The 24,541-nt window shown below is 46.8% G+C and overlaps 1 pseudogene; it reads right to left on the reverse strand.

The window, feature by feature from the left end:
- LOC123492748 overlaps positions 1–24,315 on the reverse strand; it is a 25,653-nt pseudogene extending 1,338 nt beyond the window's left edge.
- Positions 24,316–24,541: the final 226 nt, after the last annotated feature.

Raw genomic sequence — 24,541 nt, forward strand, 5'->3', positions numbered from 1 at the left:
GGTGGAGGGCTAGTGTTAATAAGGTGGAGGGCTAGTGTTATTAGGTGGAGGGCTAGTGTTATTAAGGTGGAGGGCTAGTGTTATTAAGGTGGAGGGCTACTATTATTGGTGAGGGCTAGTGTTATTAAGGGGCTAGTGTTATTAAGTGGAGGGCTAGTGTTATTAGGTGGAGGGCTAGTGTTATTAAGGTGGAGGGCTAGTGTTATTAAGGGGCTAGTGTTATTAAGGTGGAGGGCTAGTGTTATTAAGGTGAGAGGCTAGTGTTATTAAGGTGGAGGGCTAGTGTTATTAGGAGGAACACCCTTCTGCTGTCTTGCTGCTGTGACCATCCTTAAGATACATGAGAAATCTATCATCGACCTGCACAGGAAATACAACACACGGACTTGTATGACCACTCCCGGGGGGGTCTGAAGAGCATAACAGAATCACAACAGACGGAGACTTGATCTGAAGAACATAACAGAATCACAACAGACAGAGACTTGATCTGAAGAACATAACAGAATCACAACAGACAGAGACTTGATCTGAAGAACATAACAGAATCACAACAGACAGAGACTTGATCTGAAGAACAAACAGAATCACAACAGACAGAGACTTGATCTGAAGAACATAACAGAATCACTGAGCTACACTAATGAAAACATTGTGTCAGACAGAAAACAGACTTTATTTACAATACCAGCTGGTTAAACGCTCAACTGTACTGTATATGGGTACTGTATAATATTGAATATGTACTGGAGGCTACTTAAATGCGTACTGGGGCTACTGTAAATACATACTGAGGGCTCTGTAAATACGTACTGGGGCTACTGTAAATGCATTCTGGGGGCTACTGTAAATATATATTCTATGGTACTAACCTGTGAGTCCAGGTCTTCTCCCTTCATACAGAGATTAGCATCGATGACGTTCAACCCAACCAGCAGTCCGGCGATCACGGCTCCTTCCTCCTCCATCATGAGCGCGTTGGCCTCATAGAACTCACTGAGCAGGTCCTTTCTGTTGATGATGGTCTTCATGTAGTCCGACAGCTTCTTCTGCATCAGGGCCAATCGCAGCCAGGCCCGCCCTCTTCCTAACGGAGTTCTGGTGACGGACGGGGTTACACCAATCACATATCAACTCAACTGATGAACAGGGGTTACACCAATCACATATCAACTCAACCCCCTGATGAACAGGGGGTTACACCAATCACATATCAACTCAACTGATGAACAGGGGGTTCACCAATCACATAACTCAACTGATGAACAGGGGGTTACACCAATCACATAACTCAACTGATGAACAGGGGTTACCCAATCACATATAAACAACTGATGAACAGGGGGTTACACCAATCACATATCAACTCAACTGATGAACAGGGGTTACACCAATCACATATCAACTCAACTGATGAACAGGGAAGTTACACCAATCACATAACTCAACTGATGAACAGGGGTTACACCAATCACATAACTCAACTGATGAACAGGGGTTACACCAATCACATATAAACAACTGATGAACAGGGGTTACACCAATCACATAACTCAACTGATGAACAGGGGGGTTACACCAATCTACATAACTCAACTGATGAACAGGGGGTTACACCAATCACATAACTCAACTGATGAACAGGGGTTACACCAATCCATAACTCAACTGATGAACAGGGGGTTACACCAATCACATAACTCAACTGATGAACAGGGGGTTACACCAATCACATATCAACTCAACTGATGAACAGGGGTTACACCAATCACATAACTCAACTGATGAACAGGGGTTACCCAATCACATAACTCAACTGATGAACAGGGGTTACACCAATCACATATAAACAACTGATGAACAGGGGGTTACACCAATCACATATCAACTCAACTGATGAACAGGGGGTTACACCAATCATATAACTCAACTGATGAACAGGAGGTTACACCAATCACATAACTCAACTGATAAACAGGGAAGTTACACCAATCACATAACTCAACTGATGAACAGGGGGTTACACCAATCACCATAACTCAACTGATGAACAGGGGGGTTACACCAATCACATAACTCAACTGATGAACAGGGGTTAGGCCAATCACATATCAACTCAACTGATGAACAGGGGGTTACACCAATCACATATCAACTCAACTGATGAACAGGGGTTACACCAATCACATAACTCAACTGATGAACAGGGGTTACACCAATCACATAACTCAACTGATGAACAGGGGGTTAGGCCAATCACATATCAACTCAACTGATGAACAGGGGGGTTACACCAATCACATATCAACTCAACTGATGAACAGGGGGTTACACCAATCACATAACTCAACTGATGAACAGGGGGTTACACCAATCACATATCAACTCAACTGATGAACAGGGGTTACACCAATCACATATAAACAACTGATGAACAGGGGTTACACCAATCACATATCAACTCAACTGATGAACAGGGGGTTACACCAATCACATATCAACTCAACTGATGAACAGGGGTTACACCAATCACATATCAACTCAACTGATGAACAGGGGGTTACACCAATCACATATAAACAACTGATGAACAGGGGTTAGGCCAATGATGTATCAACTACACAATGTGTGACATGTTTACACCAATCAGATACCAAGTGAACAGTGTGAGTCTGTCTACCATTGTTACTCCACCTAATGCTGGGCTCAAACAATCCAATGAATAGACTTAGAGACATCAAGGAACTGCCAAACAATCCAATGAATAGACTTAGAGATCTACAGGTAACTGCCAAACAATCCAATGAATAGACTTAGAGATATACAGGGAACTGCCAAAATAAAGGAAACACTTGAGTAAATGAGGGATACAGAGTATATTGAAAGCAGGTGCTTCCACACAGTGTGGTTCCTGAGATAATTAAGCATTTAAAAAAACATCCCATCATGCTTTGGGAGGGTTGCCCATTATTTTGGCTACCATGGCTAGAAGAGACCTCAGTGACTTTCAGAGAGGGGGTCTCAAAAGGAGCACAAGGGGTTTAATGACCTTACAACTTCCGTAAACCCCCCAATAAACAGAATAATAGAATCCCCATCAGAATCTGTCAGTTTAAGCTACAGATATATTCTGTCTCAATCCGACCGATATCGCCCTTCCGCATCTGCTGTGAAAGGTGACAGAGCTACAGAGGTGTTTGTCAGACCATGAGGCGTCCGAAAATTGGTCTTCTCACAAAAACGTCTGTAAGCGTTTGAACGGTTTGGCCTCTTGAAAGATGAGACTCTCCGTTTGGCTCTACGACTCTCACACGCGTCACAGGACTCTCTCATCTGAAGGTCCCGGTACTAGTTTTTAAAAAATGAATGGAAGTATATATGGAGATAGTTTAGTGCCTAAAATAAAAAATTTAAAAAGTTTCCCTGATCTTATATCTCTCAGATATAGGACAGACACTTCAGAACAACGTTCCTTGAGATTTTGGGGGACTTTCTGTTGTTCCATGTAGATTAATTTGTTACTCATTGCATTTCTATTGGCTAATAGCAGTAATGCCAAATTCAATGTTTCATCCAAATCAAATAGCTAAATGATCCTTGGTATGACCATCTTAAAACAATTCTATATGTTAGCTTACAACCAGAAGTCCTCACATGGATAGTAAACCAAGGAAAACATCTATCTTAGGCTTAGGGGTTAGAATTAGGGTTAGGGTTAGGGTTAGGGTTAGGGTTAGGGGTCAGAATTAGGGTTAGGGTTAGGGTTAGGGGTCAGAATTAGGGTTAGGGTTAGGGTTAGGGTTAGGGGTCAGAATTAGGGTTAGGGTTAGGGTTAGGGTTAGAATTAGGGTTAGGGTTAGGGTTAGGCTTAGGGGTCAGAATTAGGGTTAGAATTAGGGTTAGGGTTAGGGTTAGGGTTAGGGTTAGAATTAGGGTTAGGGTTAGGGTTAGGGTTAGGGTCAGAATGAGGGTTAGGGTTAGGGTTAGGGTTAGGGTTAGGGTTAGAATTAGGGTTAGGGTTAGGGTTAGGGTTAGGTAAAATAGGATTTTAAAATGGGAAAATTTGGTCCCCACAAGGATAGTAAAACAAATAATAATAATAATAATAATAATAATAATAAAATAATAATACGCCATTTAGCAGACGCTTTTATCCAAAGCGACTTACAGTCATGTGTGCATACATTTTTGTGTATAAGGTGGTCCCGAGATCGAACCCACTACCTTGGCGTTACAAGCGCCGTGCTCTACCAGCTGAGCTACAGAGGACCACAAACGTGTGTGTGTCACTCAGATCTTAACCCTATTGAACACCTGAGACAGCATTTTTCCACCACCATCAACAAAACACCTAATGATGGAATTTCTGGTGGAAGAATGGTGTCTCATCCCTCCAATAGAGTTCCAGACTCTTGTAGAATCTATGCCAAGGAGCATTGAAGCTGTTCTGGCCAGTGGTGGCCCAACCAACGCCCTGTTAAGACGCTTTATGTTGGGGTTTCCTTTATTTTGGCAGTTACATGTAGATCTTCAATATTTTGATTTAATGGGAAGAGGACATTAGGGATGGGAAGAGGACATTAGGGATGGGAAGAGGACATTAGAGATGGGAAGAGGACATTAGGGATGGGAAGAGGACATTAGAGATGGTGTTATTCAGATGGGAAGAGGACATTAGGGATGGGAAGAGGACATTAGGGATGGGAAGAGGACATTAGGGATGGGAAGAGGACATTAGAGATGGAAGAGACATTAGGGATGGGAAGAGGACATTAGAGATGGGGAAGAGGGACATTAGGGATGGGAAAGAGGACATTAGAGATGGGAAGAGGACATTAGAGATGGTGTTATTCAGATGGGAAGAGACATTAGAGATGGTGTTATTCAGATGGGAAGAGGACATTAGGGATGGGAAGAGGACATTAGGGATGGGAAGAGGGACATTAGAGATGGAAGAGGACATTAGAGATGGTGTTATTCAGATGGGAAGGGACATTAGAGATGGTGTTATTCAGATGGGAAGAGGACATTAGGGATGGGAAGAGGACATTAGGGATGGGAAGAGGACATTAGAGATGGTGTTATTCAGATGGGAAGAGGGACATTAGGGATGGGGAAGAGGACATTAGGGGGATGGGAAGAGGACATTAGGGATGGGAAGAGGACATTAGGGATGGTGTTATTCAGATGGGAAGAGGACATTAGGGATGGTGTTATTCAGATGGGAAGAGGACATTAGGGATAGTGTTTATTCAGATGGGAAGAGGACATTAGAGATGGTGTTATTCAGATGGAAGAGGACATTAATGGTGTTATTCAGATGGGAAGAGGACATTAGGGATGGTGTTATTCAGATGGGGAAGAGGACATTAGGGATGGTGTTATTCAGATGGGGAGGACATTAGAGATGGTGTTATTCAGATGGGGAAGAGGACATTCATGGTGTTATTCAGATGGGAAGATGACATTAGGGATGGTGTTATTCAGATGGGAAGAGGACATTAGGGATGGTGTTATTCAGATGGGAAGAGGACATTAGGGATGGTGTTATTCAGATGGAAGAGGACATTAATGGTGTTATTCAGATGGGAAGAGGACATTAATGGCGTTATTCTAGATGGGAAGAGGACATTAGGGATGGTGTTATTCAGATGGGAAGAGGACATTAGGGATGATGTTATTCAGATGGGAAGATGACATTAGGGATGATGTTATTCAGATGGGAAGAGGACATTAGGGATGGTGTTATTCAGATGGGGAAGAGGACATTAGGGATGAGTATTATTCAGATGGGAAGAGGACATTAGGGATGATGGTTATTCAGATGGAAGAGGACATTAGGGATGGTGTTATTCAGATGAAAGAGGACATTAGGATGGTGTTATTCAGATGGGAAGAGGACATTAATGGTGTTATTCAGATGGGAAGAGGACATTAATGGCGTTATTCAGATGGGAAGAGGACATTAGGGATGATGTTATTCAGATGGGAAGAGGACATTAGGGATGATGTTATTCAGATGGGAAGAGGACATTAATGGTGTTATTCAGATGGGAAGAGGACATTAGGGATGATGTTATTCAGATGGGAAAGAGGACATTAGAGATGGGTTATTCAGATGGGAAGAGGACATTAGAGATGGTGTTATTCAGGCGGGAAGAGGACATTAGAGATGGTGTTATTCAGATGTGGGGAAGAGGACATTATAGATGATGTTATTCAGATGGGGAAGAGGACATTAGAGATGGTGTTATTCAGATGGGAAGAGGACATTAGAGATGGTGTTATTCAGATGGGAAGAGAGGACATTAGGGATGGTGTTATTCAGATGGGAAGAGGACATTAGGGATGGTGTTATTCAGATGGGAAGAGGACATTAGAGATGGTGTTATTCAGACAGGAAGAGGACATTAGAGATGGTGTTATTCAGATGGGAAGAGGACATTAGAGATGGTGTTATTCAGATGGGAAGAGGACATTAGGGATGGGAAGAGGACATTAGGGATGGGAAGAGGACATTAGAGATGGGAAGAGGACATTAGAGATGGTGTTATTCAGATGGGAAGAGGACATTAGAGATGGTGTTATTCAGATGGGAAGAGGACATTAGGGATGGGAAGAGGACATTAGGGATGGGAAGAGGACATTAGAGATGGTGTTATTCAGATGGGAAGAGGACATTAGGGATGGGAAGAGGACATTAGGGATGGGAAGAGGACATTAGGGATGGGAAGAGGACATTAGGGATGGTGTTATTCAGATGGGAAGAGGACATTAGGGATGGTGTTATTCAGATGGGAAGAGGACATTAGGGATGGTGTTATTCAGATGGGAAGAGGACATTAGGGATGGTGTTATTCAGATGGGAAGAGGACATTAGGGATGGTGTTATTCAGATGGGAAGAGGACATTAGAGATGGTGTATTCAGATGGGAAGGACATTAATGGTGTTATTCAGATGGAAGAGGACATTAGGGGGATGGTGTTATTCAGATGGGAAGAGGACATTAGGATGAGTGTTATTCAGATGGGAAGAGGACATTAGAGATGGTGTTATTCAGATGGGAAGAGGACATTAATGGTGTTATTCAGATGGGAAGATGACATTAGGGATGGTGTTATTCAGATGGGAAGAGGACATTAGGGATGGTGTTATTCAGATGGGAAGAGGACATTAGGGATGGTGTTATTCAGATGGGAAGAGGACATTAATGGTGTTATTCAGATGGGAAGAGGACATTAATGGCGTTATTCAGATGGGAAGAGGACATTAGGGATGGTGTTATTCAGATGGGAAGAGGACATTAGGGATGATGTTATTCAGATGGGAAGATGACATTAGGGATGATGTTATTCAGATGGGAAGAGGACATTAGGGATGGTGTTATTCAGATGGGAAGAGGACATTAGGGATGGTGTTATTCAGATGGGAAGAGGACATTAGGGATGATGTTATTCAGATGGGAAGAGGACATTAGGGATGGTGTTATTCAGATGGGAAGAGGACATTAGGGATGGTGTTATTCAGATGGGAAGAGGACTAATGGTGTTATTCAGATGGGAAGAGGACACAATGGCGTTATTCAATGGGAAGAGGACATTAGGGATGATGTTATTCAGATGGGAAGAGGACATTAGGGATGATGTTATTCAGATGGGAAGAGACATTAATGGTGTTATTCAGATGGGAAGAGGACATTAGGGATGATGTTATTCGATGGGGAGGACATAGAGATGGTGTTGTTCAGATGGAAGAGGACATTAGAGATGTTATTATTCAGACGGAAGAGGACATTAGAGATGGTGTTATTCAGATTGGGAAGAGGACATTATAGATGATGTTATTCAGATGGGAAGAGGACATTAGAGATGGTGTTATTAGATTGGGGAAGAGGACATTAGAGATGGTGTTATTCAGATGGGAAGAGGACATTAGGATGGTGTTATTCAGATGGGAAGAGGACATTAGGATGAAGTGCTATTCAGATGGGGAAGAGGACATTAGAGATGGTGTTATTCAGACAGGAAGAGGACATTGAGATGGTGTTATTCAGATGGGAAGAGGACATTGGGATGGGAAGAGACATCAGGGATGGCGTTAGTCAGGCTAAGGTCTTACTTGAGTCCTGGCAGGTCTTTGGCGCTGGCCGTGATCTCTCCAGCCTCCGGGGGTGAGCTTTCTCACCAGCTCCAGGACTCTAAGAAAGACTTGTTCTGCCCCAGGAACGTCTTCTTGGCTGAGGGGTTTGGTAGAGAAACGTTAGGCCAAGAATACTACAGAACACCAATGCTAAGATCATCCTGAAAAACTCTGGGCTAAACAGGGCACTTTGCTTCTAAGCATCCTGAATGTAGGAGGGGTTGTGGGTAGCTGACTAGTGGTGGCTATTCAGCAGCCTGATGGACTGGGGGGGTGAAGCTTTGGCCAGTCCTTCCAGTTTTTCCCATGATGCTCCTGTACTGCCCGCGTCTGAGGGATGGAACAGGAGAGCAGGGCATTGTTTGAGTGGCTGGGTCCTTGATGATCTTCTTGGCCTTCCTGTGACACCGGGTGCTGTAGGTGTCCTGGAGGCCAGGCAGTGTGCACCCAATGGTGCATTCGGCTGCGCATCACCCTCTGAAGCACCATGCGGTCCGCGGGCGGTGGAGCTGCCTACCAGGCTGTGATGCGCACGGCAGTATGCTCTCGATGGTGTCCCGTAGAACACTGTGAGGCCCTCGGGGACAGGCCACATTTCATCAGCTCCTGAGGTTAGAAGAGTCTCTGTCGTGCCTTCTTCACCACGGTGTCCGGTGTGGTTAGACCAGTTCAGCTTCTCTGAGATGTTTACTCTGGAGGGAATTAGAAGACCATCTCTACGGAGGCCCCGTTGATGAGGATGGGGTTCGTGTCCAGCCTGATTCCTCCTGAAGTCCACAATCAGCTCCTTTGTTTTGCCAACGTTGAGGAGAGGTTGTTTACCTGTCATGTGCCTCTCCTCTCTGTAGACCGTCTCGTTGCTGTTGGTAATCAGGCCAACTACTACTACTGGAGTAAATCGGTATCACGTCATCTATGCATTGTTTTATGAATCTGGTGACTGAGTCGGCGTCTTCATTGATGTTATCTCCAGAGACAACCCGGAACATATTTCAGTCCACGTGATCAAAACAGTCTTGGAGCCTGAATTGTGATTGGTTGGACCAACGCTGTACGGACCAACGCTGTACAGACCTGACCACCGGCACTTCCCTCTTGAGTCTTTGTTTGTAGGCGGGGAGAAGCAAGATGGAGTCATGGTCGGATATGCCGAAAGGAGGACGGGAGAGGGCCTTATACCCCGTGTCCAAAAGGCGTGTAGAAGTGGTAAAGAGTAGAATTTCTGCGAGTTACGACAATCGATGTGTTTGTAATAATTTGGGAGCACGGTTCTCAAATCATTATTGAAGGATGTGACTAGTGATTCTTGTTACATCCAGAGAAACAAGCCTACATCTAGTACAGACATGTCCCAGATCTGTTTTGCCAACCAACTCCCTATGGTCAATGTCACGTTTGATGAAACAATGACCATAGGTGTTGGCAAGACCACGTTTGGTGAAACAATGACCATAGGCGTTAGCAAGACCGCACAAACAGATCTGGGACCAGGCAAGAACAAACAATAACATAGGTAGGTGGGATGTCAGCACGTCTCCGTACTTTTGAGTCCGTGTTTGAGGCAGTGCTCCACGACCACGAAGAACTGCTGCAGCGGAGCGTAATCGGAGTCCAGGGTTCGGCCCAGGTTCAGGGCCGACTCAATCAGGCCCTTGATGCTCAGCTTAGCCATGTTCATCGGTTACCGCTCAATGGCTATAGGGTCCTTCGGATCTGGAGATGGAGGAGAGAGGGAAAGAGAAAGAAGAAACGTCAACAAACCAACCCTGGTACAATACAGTCACAATGGCAGCAACACTAGCTGAAGGCAGCAGCAAATCAAAACTGAGAACCGAGAGAGGAAGGATATCTCCCAACAGACATAGAGGATGTAGCGACAAACCTTTTCCCTCGTCAGCGCATTTTTCGCAACAAATTGGACAAAATCATTGCATATTGCCATGCAAAATGTCCGAATTGTAGAACCAAAATCAAGCATTTTTGCCTGCAAATTTTTTTTAAAAATCTGTGACATCCTGGAGGGACTGGTTCTTGCTTTAGCAAGTCACATGACTGTTATTTGCATTCATGTCTTATAATAGCGAGACATCAAGGAAGGTCACCGACCACCACCTCTTCACATTCCACCCGGACCTCATAACCACTAACCAGACGGTCTTCAGGGCGGTGACATGGTCCCTCGAGAGATAGCCTACTGGATGACACCACAAATATCAAGCAACTACAATATACGTAATTGAAATATGAGTGAAGACCTTTCGGTACAGGCGGAACAAAGTGGAATAAAGGAAGCAATCAAGTGAAAGCAGCTAGCTGAACAAGACCCTGAAACAGCAGTTAAGATTTCTGTTCGTATGGAACATTCCTGGGATCTTATTTCAGCTCATGAAACATGGGACCAACACTTAACATGTTGCGTTGATATTTTTGTTCAGTGGGCTATAGGATAGGATAACTGCAGAGCAGCACACCTGTAAACTATTTACAAATCCTATGAACAGAAAAGTTATTGTGCATTTTTCCAGAGCCAGTGAATGGAAGAGGTTTCACAGCTTTGTGGAGCGGCAGGGGAGGTGAAACTGGCACAGAGCAGTGGGCTCTATCCAACAGGCATAGCAGCAGCAGGGTATTGGGAAACCAGGAAGCAAAGAGAATGAAGCAACAGAACAGGTTCCTGGATTATCAACCACCCAGAATGGAGAGAGAGAGAGAGAGAGAGAGAGAGAGAGAGAGAGAGAGAGAGAGAGAGAGAGAGGAAGCAAAAGAGAAAGAGTCTGATGGTGGCAAAATGGTAGGTGCAGCAGTCATGCTGAGGTGTTGAGGCACAGGCCAATACATGCTGTAGATTGGATGGTCACACAGCCAGCCAGGGTGGGTAAGTTGAATGGATGGCCATGCCAGGGTGGCAAAAGGCTTTGAGATGACTGCAAAGCAGGGAGACACACAACCGATTAGAAATTCGCTCCCTTCCTTGGGGCTAACCCTTCCCCTTGGGGCTAACCCCTTTCCCTTGGGGCTAACCCTTTCCCTTGGGGCTAACCCTTTCCCTTGGGGCTAACCCCTTTCCCTTGGGGCTAACCTTTCCCCTGGGGCTAACCCCTTTCCCTGGGGCTAACCCTTTCCCTTGGGGCTAACCCTTTCCCTTGGGGCTAACCCTTTCCCTTGGGGCTAACCCCCTTTCCCTTGAGGCTAACCCTTTCCCTTGGGGCTAACCCTTTCCTTGGTATAACCCCTTCCCCTGGGGCTAACCCTTCCCCTTGGGGCTAACCCCTTCCTTGGGGCTAACCCTTCCTTGGGGCTAACCCCTTCCCCTTAGGCAACCCTTTCCCTTGGGGCTAACCCTTTCCCTTGGGGCTAACCATAACCCTTTCCCTTGGGGCTAACCCTTTCCCTTGGGGCTAACCCTTCCCCTTGGGGCTAACCCTTTCCCTTGGGGCTAACCCTTCCCCTTGGGGCTAACCCCTTCCCCTTGGGGAGCAATATGAGTGAGCTCACCACTACACTGCTTATATCTAAAACATTGAAGGGTTAAGGCCAAGCAGAAGGGAGTGAAGTGGGACCAGGTGCCAAGGTGGTGAGAGAGAAATGAGCCCAGGAGGACTGGAGGCTGGTTAGGGAGGATGAAGAACCAGGTTTGGGAGGATGAAGGGGAGACGGTTTGGGAGGATGAAGTTGCAGGTTTGGGAGGATGAAGTTGCAGGTTTGGGAGGATGAAGTTGCAGGTTTGGGAGGATGAAGGTGAAGGTTTGGGAGGATGAAAGACCAGGTTTGGGAGGATGAAGGTGCAAGTTTAAGAGGATGAAGGTGGAGGTTAGGGAGGATGAAGGTGAAGGTTAGGGAGGATGAAGGAGCAGGTTTGGGAGGATGAAGTTGCAGGTTTGGGAGGATGAAGTTGCAGGTTTGGGAGGATGAAGTTGCAGGTTTGGGAGGATGAAGTTGCAGGTTTGGGAGGATGAAGTTGCAGGTTTGGGAGGATGAAGGCACCAGGTTTGGGAGGATGAAAGACCAGGTTTGGGAGGATGAAGTTGCAGGTTTGGGAGGATGAAGTTGCAGGTTTGGGAGGATGAAGTTGCAGGTTTGGGAGGATGAAGGCACCAGGTTTGGGAGGATGAAGGCACCAGGTTTGGGAGGATGAAAGACCAGGTTTGGGAGGATGAAAGACCAGGTTTGGGAGGATGAAGGTGCAAGTTTAAGAGGATGAAGGTGGAGGTTTGGGAGGATGAAGGTGAAGGTTAGGGAGGATGAAGGAGCAGGTTTGGGAGGATGAAGTTGCAGGTTTGGGAGGATGAAGTTGCAGGTTTGGGAGGATGAAGTTGCAGGTTTGGAAGGATGAAGTTGCAGGTTTGGGAGGATGAAGTTGCAGGTTTGGGAGGATGAAGTTGCAGGTTTGGGAGGATGAAAGACCAGGTTTGGGAGGATGAAGGTGCAAGTTTAAGAGGATGAAAGTGGAGGTTTGGGAGGATGAAAGTGAAGGTTAGGGAGGATGAAGGTGAAGGTTAGGGAGGATGAAGGAGCAGGTTTGGGAGGATGAAGTTGCAGGTTTGGGAGGATGAAGTTGCAGGTTTGGGAGGATGAATTGGGAGGATGAAGTTGCAGGTTTGGGAGGATGAAGGCACCAGGTTTGGGAGGATGAAAGACCAGGTTTGGGAGGATGAAGGAACCAGGTTTGGGAGGATGAAAGACCAGGTTTGGGAGGATGAAAGACCAGGTTTGGGAGGATGAAGATGTGCAAGGAAAGTAAACATGGACGTAGGCCTCATCAATGTTAAGACTTTCTTGAACAAAACCAAATCTGTGAGTTGATTTGAGCATTGGAAAAAGAGCCACTGTGTAAATACTGCAATGTGGGTTGGATTGAATTTAGCCCCTAATCTTAATTTTCAAGGTGATGATTTCACTTTTCTTCCAAACAAAATACCCCAATAAATGTGAGTTCACAATTCAAATAATTTTTTGGTACCCCATGTGGGATTAGAATTTACACTGCAAGTGGCAATGTCAGGAACTCTGCACCTTAACACTGAGCTAACTGTCCAGGGACAGGAACTCTGCACCTTAACACTGAGCTAACTGTCCAGGGACAGGAACTCTGCACCTTAACACTGAGCTAACTGTCCAGGGACAGGAACTCTGCACCTTAACACTGAGCTAACTGTCCAGGGACAGGAACTCTGCACCTTAACACTGAGCTAACTGTCCAGGGACACATTTGCTTGCGATGCACAATTGTATTATCAGAGCGTGCCAGTGGACTTCTGATCAGTATGCTTTAGTGAGGAAGTGTTGGGATCAGGTACAACAACGTTTACCCACCCCCCAAAATGAATATTTATGAGCAATTCTCCCCACCCACAACTTCTCACCAGAATGCATTTAGTTTTTTAATTGAAGGGGAAAAGGCTGGGTTTGAGAGTTACCCTTTAAGGCAGCAACAAAAAGAGGATTTCTTAATGCAGTATAAATAATGTATAGAATTTATTATACAAGAGACAAAATTCACAAATTCTACAGCACAACGGCAGAGTCATGTCTCTTCTCATCACTCATCTTGAAAAAACGATATTAAAAACCTGGAAATCAATCAATCTGCCATCATTAACACAATGGAAAAATCAAATGATTTATTATTGAAATATTAAAGGCTAGGGAAAGAAACAAAATGGTGCAGTTTCAGGCCATGTGGTAAACAATAATGCAGGCGCTAGGGATGGTGTGAGCATGTGGGTCTGGGCAGAGGAGATGTAGTCGTTGGATGGTGTGAGCATGTGGGTCTGGGCAGAGGAGATGTAGTCGTTGGATGGTGTGAGCATGGGGGGTCTGGGCAGAGGAGATGTAGTCGTTGGATGGTGTGAGCATGTGGGTCTGGGCAGAGGAGATGTAGTCGTTGGATGGTGTGAGCAGTGGGTCTGGGCAGAGGAGATGTAGTCGTTGGATGGTGTGAGCATGGGGGTCTGGGCAGAGGAGATGTGAGTCGTTGGATGGTGTGAGCATGTGGGTCTGGGCAGAGGAGATGTAGTCGTTGGATGGTGTGAGCATGGGGGGTCTGGGCAGAGGAGATGTAGTCGTTGGATGGTGTGAGCATGGGGGTCTGGGCAGAGGAGATGTAGTCGTTGGATGGTGTGAGCATGTGGGTCTGGGCAGAGGAGATGTAGTCGTTGGATGGGTGAGCATGTGGGTCTGGGCAGAGGAGATGTAGTCGTTGGATGGTGTGAGCATGTGGGTCTGGGCAGAGGAGATGTAGTCGTTGGATGGTGTGAGCATGGGGGTCTGGGCAGAGGAGATGTAGTCGTTGGATGGTGTGAGCATGGGGGTCTGGGCAGAGGAGATGTAGTCGTTGGATGGTGTGAGCATGTGGGTCTGGGGCAGAGGAGATGTAGTCGTTGGATGGTGTGAGCATGGGGGTCTGGGCAGAGGAGATGTAGTCGTTGGATGGTGTGAGCATGGGGGTCTGGGCAGAGGAGATGTAGTCGTTGGATGGTGTGAGCATGTGGGTCTGGGCAGAGGAGATGTAGTCGTTGGATGGGTGAGCATGTGGGTCTGGGCAGAGGAGATGTAGTCGTTGGATGGGTGCGTCTAAGTTGTTGTTTGTACATGTATGTTTGTATTTGGTGTAAGAAAATAAAAAATAGGTAATCATGATTCAATAAAAAATGACCCAGTCATGATATTAAGTCATGATATTGCATTCAATTAAAATGTTATCTTAACTGCTTTTGCAAATTCTATGTCGGAGGACTCGAGAAGCTCTGTTCTGATGACTTTCTAAAAAGGACATTTACTCCAAAATGAATGAAAAAAAATTATGTCGACACCATCTAAAGTATAATTTCCACCTCCAGAAATGAGCCCGAATAACATATTTGGTATTTGTAAAAATAAATAAAATAAAAACATATATTGGACCATACATACAGTGGGGAGAACAAGTATTTGATACACTGCCGATTTTGCAGGTTTTCCTACTTACAAAGCGTGTAGAGGTCTGTAATTTTATCATAGGTACACTTCAACTCCTGAGAGACGGAATCTAAAACAAAAATCCAGAAAATAACATTGTATGATTTTTAGTAATTAATTTGCATTTTATTGCATGATATAAGTATTTGATCACCTACCAACCAGTAAGAATTCCGGCTCTCACAGACCTGTTAGTTTTTCTTTAAGAAGCCCTCCCTGTTCTCCACTCATTACCTGTATTAACTGCACCTGTTTGAACTCGTTACCTGTATAAAAGACACCTGTCCACACACTCAATCAAACAGACTCCAACCTCTCCACAATGGCCAAGACCAGAGAGCTGTGTAAGGACATCAGGGATAAAATTGTAGACCTGCACAAGGCTGGAATGGGCTACAGGGCAATAGGCAAGCAGCTTGGTGAGAAGGCAACAACTGTTGCCGCAATTATTAGAAAATTAGACGTTCAAGATGACGGTCAATCACCCCTCGGTCTGGGGCTCCATGCAAGATCTCACCTCGTGGGGCATCAATGATCATGAGGAAGGTGAGGATCAGCCCAGAACTACACGGCAGGACCTGGTCAATGACCTGAAGAGAGCTGGGACCACAGTCTCAAAGAAAACCATTAGTAACACACTAGCCGTCATGGATTAAAAATCCTGCAGCGCCACGCAAGGTCCCCCTGCTCAAGCCAACGCATGTCCAGGCCCGTCTGAAGTTTGCCAATGACCATCTGGATGATCCAGAGGAGGAATGGGAGAAGGTCATGTGGTCTGATGAGACAAAATATAGCTTTTTGGTCTAAACTCCACTCGCCGTGTTTGGAGGAAGAAGAAGGATGAGTACAACCCCAAGAACACCATCCCAACCGTGAAGCATGGAGGTGGAAACATCATTCTTTGGGGATGCTTTTCTGCAAAGGGGACAGGACAACTGCACCGCATTGAGGGGAGGATGGATGGGGCCATGTATCGCGAGATCTTGGCCAACAACCTCCCTTCCCTCAGTAAGAGCATTGAAGATGGGTCGTGGCTGGGTCTTCCAGCATGACAACGACCCGAAACACACAGCCAGGGCAACTAAGGAGTGGCTCCGTAAGAGGCATCTCAAGGTCCTGGAGTGGCTTAGCCAGTCTCCAGACCTGAAGCCAATAGAAATTCTGACAGCCCCGAAACCTGAAGGATCTGGAGAAGGTCTGTATGGAGGAGTGGGCCAAAATTCCTGCTGCAGTGTGTGCAAACCTGGTCAAGACCTACAGGAAACGATGATCTCTGTAATTGCAAACAAGGTTTCTGTACCAAATATTAAGTTCTGCTTTTATGATGTATCAAATACTTATGTCATGCAATAAAATGCAAATTAATTACTTAAAAATCATACAATGTGATTTTCTGGATTTTTGTTTTAGATTCCGTCTCTCACAGCTGAAGTGTACCTATGATAAAACTTACAGACCTCTACATGCTTTGTAAGTAGGAAAACCTGCAAAATCGGCAGTGTATCAAATACTTGTTCTCCCCACTGTATATCCTATGCATGGTCCATATTATCAGGTATGCTTTAGCAATAAGCATTATCACCTGTAGCCCTTCTGATGTAGCGTAGTGGCTATGGGGTAGCCCATCTGCATTTACCATATTGGGCTAATCATTAGCTAGATCCCAAATGTAATCTTTTAACTAGGCCGGCTCGGTCCTCCCCTCCAGCTCCGTGGCTTGATGACTCATTGCGAGCTCACAGAACAGAGCTCCGGGCAGCTGAGCGGAAATGGAAGAAAACTAGACTCCCTGCAGACCTGGCATCTTTTCACTCCCTCCTCTCCACATTTTCTTCATCTGTTTCTGCTGCTAAGGCCACTTTCTACCACTCTAAATTCCAAGCATCCGCCTCTAACCCTAGGAAGCTCTTTGCCACATTCTCCTCCCTCTCTGTGGATGACTTCGTCAACCATTTTGAAAAGAAGGTTGACGACATCCGATCCTCGTTTGTTAAGTCAAATGACACTGCTGGTCCTGCTCACACTGCCCTACCCTATGCTTTGACTTCTTTCTCCCCTCTCTCTCCAGATAAAATCTCTGCGACTTGTGACGGCAGGCCGCCCAACAACCTGCCCGCTTGACCCTATCCCCTCCTCTCTTCTCCAGACCATCTCCGGTGACCTTCTCCCTTACCTCACCTCGCTGATCAACTCATCCTTGACCGCTGGCTATGTCCCTTCCGTCTTCAAGAGAGCGAGAGTTGCACCCCTTCTCAAAAAACCAACACTTTCGATCCCTCTGATGTCAACAACTACAGACCAGTATCCCTTCTTTCTTTTCTCTCCAAAACGCTTGAGCGTGCCGTCTTTAGCCAACTCTCTTGCTATCTCTCTCAGAATGACCTTCTTGATCCAAACCAGTCAGGTTTCAAGACTGGTCATTCAACTGAGACTGCTCTTCTCTGTGTCACAGAGGCTCTCCGCACTGCTAAAGCTAACTCTCTCTCCTCTTCTCTTGTCCTTCTAGACCTATCTGCTGCCTTTGATACTGTGAACCATCAGATCCTCCTCTCCACCCTCTCCGAGCTGGGCATCTCCGGCGCGGCTCACTCCTGGATTGCGTCCTACCTGACAGGTCGCTCCTACCAGGTGGGCGTGGCGAGAATCTGTCTCCGCACCACGTGCTCTCACCCTGGTGTCCCCAGGGCTCAGTTCTCAGGCCCTCTCCTATTCTCGCTATACACCAAGTCACTTGGCTCTGTCATATCCTCACATGGCCTCTCCTATCATTGCTACGCTGACGACACACAACTAATCTTCTCCTTTCCCCTTCTGACAACCAGGTGGCGAATCGCATCTCTGCATGTCTGGCAGACATATCAGTATGGATGACGGATCACCACCTCAAGCTGAACCTCGGCAAGACGGAGCTGCTCTTCCTCCCGGGGAAGGACTGCCCGTTCCATGATCTCGCCATCACGGTTGACAACTCCGTTGTGTCCTCCCTCCCAGAGTGCGAAGAGCCTTGGCGTGACCCTGGACAACGCCCTGTCGGTTCTCCGCTAACATCAAGGCGGTGACCCGATCCTGTAGGTTCATGCTTTACAACATTCGGAGAGTACTGACCCTGCCTTTACACAGGAAGCGGCACAGGTCCTAATCCAGGCACTTGTCATCTCCCGTCTGGATTACTGCAACTCGCTGTTGGCTGGCCTCCCTGCCTGTGCCATTAAACCCCTACAACTCATCCAGAATGCCGCAGCCCGTCTGGTGTTCAACCTTCCCAAGTTCTCTCACGTCACCCCGCTCCTCCGCACACTCCACTGGCTTCCAGTTGAAGCTCGCATCTGCTACAAGACCATGGTGCTTGCCTCACGGAGCTGTGAGGGGAACGGCACCTCCGTACCTTCAGGTTCTGATCAGTCCCTACACCCAAACGAGGGCACTGCGTTCATCCACCTCTGGCCTGCTGGCTCCCTATCTCTGCGGAAGCATAGTTCCCAGCTCAGCCCAGTCAAAACTGTTCGCTGCTCTGGCACCCCAATGGTGGAACAAGCTCCCTCACGACGCCAGGACAGCGGAGTCACTCACCACCTTCCGGAGACATTTGAAACCCCACCTCTTTAAGGAATACCTGGGATAGGATAAAGTAATCCTTCTACCCCCCCTTTACTCCAACCCACCAAAAAAAAAAAAAAAAAAAAAAAAACATTGTAAAGTGGTTATCCCACTGGCTATAAGGTGAATGCACCTATTTGTAAGTCGCTCTGGATAAGAGCGTCTGCTAAATGACGTAAATGTAATGTAAATGTTAGAATCATATTGAAGAATTTTATGTCCCAAGAAACTTGCATAAACACAGTGAATATAATTAAGGTAACTTGGGATAATCTGCCTTACAGGGTAACACGCCCCCCTTCCTGTACTTCCTGTACTTCTCACAAACCACTTCATGTCACAATCTTTTCCCCTACACTTTCCCTGGTTGCCACTACTCTTGTGAACGAAAAATGTAAAATCGGTCTCATCACAATTTTTAAGTCACTCCTAAAACATTATGTTGAGGTAGGGTGGCAGGTGACACAAGTTACCGACAATTGACCCAGTGTTACATTTAGCCCCACTGTCCCCTAAGCACTCACAGCGGATTGCGGAGTGGTAACGTGTTAAAAACTCCGGGATTCAAATGGTGCAGATCCCCATCTTTTTAGGTCATTAAAACTGCAGTTTTCCTCACAATTGCATTAAGAATTGTTGTGGACAAAGTGTACCGTTGATGACGTGGCAGATGGCAGGTAGACATGAATTAATCATAACAATTGAGGATTAGCTGATAACTGTGAAACAAACTAATATAGAGAACCTTGGAACTATTTATTGATCAGCATTTTGATATGCTCGAAAAATAATCAGATACATCGAAGCAGAACAAGAAGAGCTCGTGAGAAACTGAAAGGGAAGCCGCCATCTAAAATTCTAAACGTAACATTGGAGGGGACGTTTTATAACCATTTATCCAGAAGATACAGCATTGTTTACAGCCATGAGCGTGACAGTTAAAAAAGCTGGATCTATTGCCTGGGCTACTGGGGGAGGTTGAGGCCTTAAAAACAGGAATCAAATGATGGAAGAAATATGACTGGAAATTAAGACAGTGAAAACTACCGTGGACTCCCTAAAAGACACTACAGAGAGGCTACGGTATGATAAAACAATGAAAGTGTCATGAGCCCTCTCACTCCACCGGGTTACCACCTTAATTTGTTTCCACTCTGCTCACCACTCTCTCTCTACTCAGCCTAACTAGCTCCACCTGTCCCTGCTCTGCTCGGCTCTAATTACTCTGCCAGCTGCGCTGCATTACCCACTAACCTCTCCCAGTATTTATAGTCCTGTCTTTCAGCTCTCCTTTGTCAGATCGTCTGCAAAGCTCACACCCGGAACCTGTTTGCTCGCGCTTCTGGCTCACCCTTGTTTTGTGACCCCGGACCTGCCTGATTCTTGGATACTCTTCTGCCCCAGGAAAACCAGACCTGCTTTCTGCCATTACGACTCCTGACTACTCTTCGACCCCGGTAACTCTGACCAGCCTTCTGCCTTGCTACAACGTATTTGGATTTCCCTTGAACTGTACTTCTGCCTTGTTTCATCCGCCCGTTGTGTCGTGTTTCCCTCCCCCAGGACTTCTGGACCACCAACCACCGGCGTCATCGGACGCATCGCTGCCACTGGGGGGCACAGACCCAGCACATTGGACGGAATAACCCCTGGAGCCTTCACTCACTCCCAACTTCCCTTTTCCCTTAAGTTTTAATAAACTTTCTGGTGTGACGCAATTGTGGTCCTCTTGTCGTCTGTCTGAACCTTGACAGAAAGGGGAGGGACGGCCCCGTCCGATCGTAGCTATGCTAACTCAATACAAAATGAAGGGGAGGGAAGGCCCCGTCCGATCGTAGCTATGCTAACTCACTACAAAATGAAGGGGAGGGAAGGCCCCGTCCGATCGTAGCTATGCTAACTCACTACAAAATGAAGGGGAGGGAAGGCCCCGTCCGATCGTAGCTATGCTAACTCACTACAAAATGAAGAGCAGGGAAGGCCCCGTCCGATCGTAGCTATGCTAACTCACTACAAAATGAAGGGGAGGGAAGGCCCCGTCCGATCGTAGCTATGCTAACTCACTACAAAATGAAGGGAGGGGACGGCCCGTCCGATCGTAGCTATGCTAACTCACTACAAAATGAAGGAGAGGGACGGCCCCGTCCGATCGTAGCTATGCTAACTCACTACAAAATGAAGGGGAGGGAAGGCCCCGTCCGATCGTAGCTTATGCTAACTCACTACAAAATGAAGGGGGAGGACGGCCCCGTCCGATCGTAGCTATGCTAACTCACTACAAAATGAAGGGAGGGAAGGCCCCGTCCGATCGTAGCTATGCTAACTCACTACAAAATGAAGGCGAGGGAAGGCCCCGTCCGATCGTAGCTATGCTAACTCACTACAAAATGAAGGGGAGGGAAGGCCCCGTCCGATCGTAGCTATGCTAACTCACTACAAAATGAAGGGAGGGAAGGCCCCGTCCGATCGTAGCTATGCTAACTCACTACAAAATGAAGGGGAGGGGACGGCCCCGTCCGATCGTAGCTATGCTAACTCACTACAAAATGAAGGGGAGGAAGGCCCCGTCCGATCGTAGCTATGCTAACTCACTACAAAATGAAGGCGAGGAAGGCCCCGTCCGATCGTAGCTATGCTAACTCACTACAAAATGAAGGGGAGGGAAGGCTCCCGTCGATCGTACTATGCTAACTCACTACAAAATGAAGGGGAGGGAAGGCCCCGTCCGATCGTAGCTATGCTAACTCACTACAAAATGAAGGGGAGGAAGGCCCCGTCCGATCGTAGCTATGCTAACTCACTATAAAATGAAGGGAGGGATCCGGCCCCGTCCCGATCGTAGCTATGCTAACTCACTACAAAATGAGGGGAGGGGAAGGCCCCGTCCGATCGTAGCTATGCTAACTCACTACAAAATGAAGGGGAGGGACGGCCCCGTCCCGATCGTAGCTATGCTAACTCACTACAAAATGAAGGGGAGGGAAGGCCCCGTCCGATCGTAGCTATGATGCTAACTCACTACAAAATGAAGGGGGGGAAGGCCCCGTCCGATCGTAGCTATGCTAACTCACTACAAAATGAAGGGGGAGGAAGGCCCCGTCTGATCGTAGCTATGCTAACTCACTACAAAATGAAGGGGAGGGTCGGCCCCGTCCGATCGTAGCTATGATGCTAACTCACTACAAAATGAAGGAGGGAAGGCCCCGTCCGATCGCAGCTATGCTGCTAACTCACTACAAAATGAAGGGGAGGAAGGCCCCGTCCGATCGTAGCTATGCTAACTCACTACAAAATGAAGTGGAGGGAGGGCCCCGTCCGATCGTAGCTATGCTAACTCACTACAAAATGAAGGGGGAGGAAGGCCCCGTCCGATCGTAGCTATGCTAACTCACTACAAAATGAAGGGGAGGGCGGCCCCGTCCGATCGTAGCTATGCTAACTCACTACAAAATGAAGGGGAGGAAGGCCCCGTCCGATCGTAGCTATGCTAACTCACTACAAAATGAAGGGGGAGGAAGGCCCCGATCTCGATCGTAGCTATGATGCTAACTCAATACAAAATGAAGGGGAGGGAAGGCCCCGTCCGATCGTAGCTATGCTAACTCACTACAAAATGAAGGGGAGGGAAGGCCCTCAGTGAAATCCTTCAGTTGAGCAAACCCACAGTTTGCTGGATGGCTGGTCTCAGATAATCCTGCAGGTAAAGAAACTGGATGTGGAGGTCTTGGGCTGGCTTGGTTACACGTGTTCTGCGGTTGTGATGTGGAGGTCCTGGGCTGGCTTGGTTACACGTGTTCTGCGGTTGTGATGTGGAGGTCCTGGGCTGGCGTGGTTACACGTGTTCTGGGGAGGTCCTGGGCTGGCTTGGTTACACGTGTTCTGGGGAGGTCCTGGGCTGGCTTGGTTACACGTGTTCTGGGAAGGTCCTGGGCTGGCTTGGTTACACGTGTTCTGGGGAGGTCCTGGGCTGGCTTGGTTACACGTGGTCTGTGGTTGTGAGGCCGGTTGGACATACAGCCAAATTCTCTAAAACGCTGTTGGAGGCAGCTTACAGTAGACAAATTAACATTTAATTCTCTGGCAACAGCGCTGGTGGACATTCCTGCAGTCAGCATGCCAATAGCGCGCTCCCTCAAAACTTGAGACATCTGTGAAATTGTGTTGTGTGACAAAACTACACATTTTAGAGTGGCCTTTATGGCCCCAGCACAAGGTGCACCTGTGTAATGATCATGCTGTTTAATCAGCTTCTTGATATGCCACACCTGTCAGGTGGATGGATTATCTTGGCAAAGGAGAAATGCTCACTAAGAGGGATGTCAACAAATTGGTGCACACAATTAGAGAGAAATACGCTTTATGTGCATCTGGAAAATTTCTGAGATCTTTTATATCAGCTCATGAAACATGGGACCAACACTTTACATGTTGCGTGTATATTTTATTCAGTAAAAGTAAATAGATCAACTATTCTACTATGGGGTTGTCAGATTTTTATATTCATTACTTGTTTTGTTTGCAGAGGAAAAGTAAATGTGGACTGTTCTAACATCTCCACGGCAGAAATCTTTTTTTCATGTTACGTATTTTTTGCTAAATGACTGCAGCGAACACACTGGTCTGTGTTGTTCCTGTATGGAGGCAGATGCAGAGCGGATATCTGACAGACGCCTTATTCACAACCCTCCTCCCTTCATGACACTCTTGTAATCATTGAGTTAAAATCAGTGAGTTATCAAGCGCTGCGAGCCAATGTGACTCCATTACCAGAACACCATAACATTGCATCCTCTTGAACAGGGCCCCATCCCCCTCCATCCTACCCTCCTCCACCCCACTCTCCCTCCATCCTCCTAGACTAGGTCAGCCTCAGCCCTGTCTGTACCTTCGTGGGTTGGCTCTGGGTCTGAGGAGAGGGAGATGTCGTTGAGCTCCCTGAGACAGAGCCATTCTCCATCCACAGACACACGGAAGTTACACAGGTAGATGGTCTCCCGGGCGGCCTGCGTGATCTTGTCGGTGGTGGGAGTCGGGGCGTCGGTCTGGGCCATCAGGTCTGCCATGATGACTCAGCGAGTAGAGAGCTGAGAGACAAATGGAAACAACACAACGCAGCTCTCGCTCTCTCCAGAGAGCCAGGCGACGCAAAGTGCTGAACCACAGCAGTCCTCCTGGATAGGAATGAAAAGGGCCAGTCTCTCTCAAAAGAGATAGAAAACAAAGGGAGAGCGAAAAGAGGAGGATGGATGGATGGATGCTGGGTTCGTTATTCCTCCCCCTTCTCCTCCCTTCTTTACGGATGAGTAAGGGAAAAAGCCACCGTGTGTCTGTCTCAACAAAGGCTGCAGCCCTGCCCGCTCCTCTGTGCGTCTCTGCAGCGTGGCGTGGCCTGGCTACTGGGATAACAACGCTCTGCCTCCCCTCTCACTCGGCTAGCTCAGATGTGAGCAGGCAGTGAGTGGCTCCTCCTCTGACAGACAGCAGGTTGGGTGTTGACCAAGATGGCTGCCCGATAATGAGCTAGCTGGGTAACAGATTAGCCTCATGTGACCAGATGCGTAAAAAAATGACTTTGTTGTAAGGAGGGAGGGCTTCATCTTTCTTTCTGGCATCAGCCAGATTTCCTGGTTGGGAAGGAATATTAATCAAACACTTGTTTTTAGGATTTTAGTATTTCAACATTTAATGTTTCATTTGTATCTCTTGGTCATTTGTAAAATAATTACTTCTCAACCTAGTTAAATAGAAATAATGTGTGCACTGTTGTAGACAACTGCAAGACAATTAAATTTCATACTGATGTAACAACTGAGTACATGGGTAATATTAATAATAATAATAATAATA

This window comes from Coregonus clupeaformis, chromosome 16 (assembly GCF_020615455.1).
Source record: "Coregonus clupeaformis isolate EN_2021a chromosome 16, ASM2061545v1, whole genome shotgun sequence".
Taxonomy (NCBI): Eukaryota; Metazoa; Chordata; class Actinopteri; order Salmoniformes; family Salmonidae; genus Coregonus; species Coregonus clupeaformis.